The sequence below is a fragment of the Octopus bimaculoides genome, chromosome 19, assembly GCF_001194135.2.
Source record: "Octopus bimaculoides isolate UCB-OBI-ISO-001 chromosome 19, ASM119413v2, whole genome shotgun sequence".
Lineage (NCBI taxonomy): Eukaryota > Metazoa > Mollusca > Cephalopoda > Octopoda > Octopodidae > Octopus > Octopus bimaculoides.
In genome coordinates this window covers 8,471,067-8,472,898 of record NC_068999.1, presented here as the reverse complement: position 1 = coordinate 8,472,898, position 1,832 = coordinate 8,471,067, and positions in this window count along the sequence as shown.

Here is a 1,832-nt window from a genome sequence, read left to right as displayed (position 1 = left end):
TTTATATATATATATATATATATATATCAGGTGCTATCACCACCAAACCGCCAGGCAGCACCACCATCCTCAGCCGTGGTAACCAATCAAAGTGTCTGAGCCCCAGGATGAAGTGGAAGCATTGTCGAGTCACACTAAAAGGGAACGCACAGCTGAGTGCTCAATATCGCAGCCGTGAACAGCAGCAGCAGCAGCAGAAGAAGAAGCAGCAGCACAAACAGAGCAGTCAAGCATGGCAGAAGGGAACACAAAGATTGTCCCTTACAAAGGACAGCTCCCTTGCTTAAGGCTCAGACAATGATTGGTCTGAGTCATTCGGGTTTGAATGCAGGGAACTTCCTCTGCAGCAGCAACCACAGCAGAACAACTAATGACTGCATCATTATGAACATCAACAAGAATATTGTTACCGGAAACAGCAACAGGAACATCAGCAACAACAACAGCAGTTAATGGAAACAATGATGCTTGCAACACCATCACCACCAACAAAAACAACAAGAACAACAATAATAGTTGCAAAATAAAAATTGAATGACACACAACATTTGGACATCATCATCATCATCATCATCATCGTTGTTGTTATCGTCATCATCATCATCGTTGTTGTTATCGTCATTATCGTCGTCGTCCTTGTCAACATCACGTAATCATCATCGTCATCAACGTCGTCATCATCATCATCAGCATCAACACTATCATCATCGTCATTATCATCATCGTCGTTATAGTCATCATCATCATCATCATCATCATCATTATCATTATTATCATCATCATCATTATCATTTAATGGCCATCTTACATGCTGACATACAATCTCAAACACAAAAAAAAAATCGGCTACATTGCTAGTAGCAAGAGATTGTTTTCATCATCATCATCATCAACATCATCCTCATTGTCATCATTTTATCATCCACTTATCCACACACCTTCACAAGGATTCTAGTGAGAGGTTACATACCAGTGCAGCTTCTTCTCAACAAACCATCAATTCTAACTCAACCAAATATCTCTTTAAATAAAAATTTTAACGAACTGTATTTAATGACTGCTTAGCATGATTATTTTTCATTCCTAATACATTCCTGGCAGAAACGTTAGCACGCCGGGCGAAATGCTTAGCGGCATTTCGTCCGCCGCTACGTTCTGAGTTCAAATTCCACCGAGGTCGACTTTGCCTTTCATCCTTTCGGGGTCGATTAAATAAGTACCAGTTACGCACTGGGGTCGATATAATCGACTTAATCCCTTTGTCTGTCCTAGTTTGTCCCCTCTATGTGTAGCCCCTTGTGGGCAATAAAGAAATAAGAAACGTTAGCACGCCGGGTGAAATGCTTAGCGGTATTTCTTCTGTCTTTTCGTTCTGAGTTCAAATTTCGCTGAAGTGAACTTTGCCTTTCATCATTTCGGGGTCAATAAATTAAGTACCAGTTGTGTACTGGGGTCGATCTAATCATCTGGGCCCCCTCCCAAAAAATTTTGGGCCTTGTGCCTAGAGTAGAATATTATTGAAATTTTAAGAAGGTAGCGAGCTGGCAGAAGCGTTAGCACACCAGGCGAAATGCTTTGCAGTATTTCGTCTGTCTTTAAGTTCTGAGTTCAAATTCTGCCGAGGCCAACTTTACATTTCATCCTTTCAGGGTCGATAAATTAAGTATCAGTTGCGTACTAGGGTCGATCTAATCGACTGCCCCTCCTCCCCAATAATTTCGGGCCTTGTGCCTAGAATACAAAAGAATATATTCCTCGCAGTGTTGAGCATGAATATTTTTTTGCTGCTGGGTTTTTCTGGCAGTGGAGAACACTTCCCTTTCGACAATATG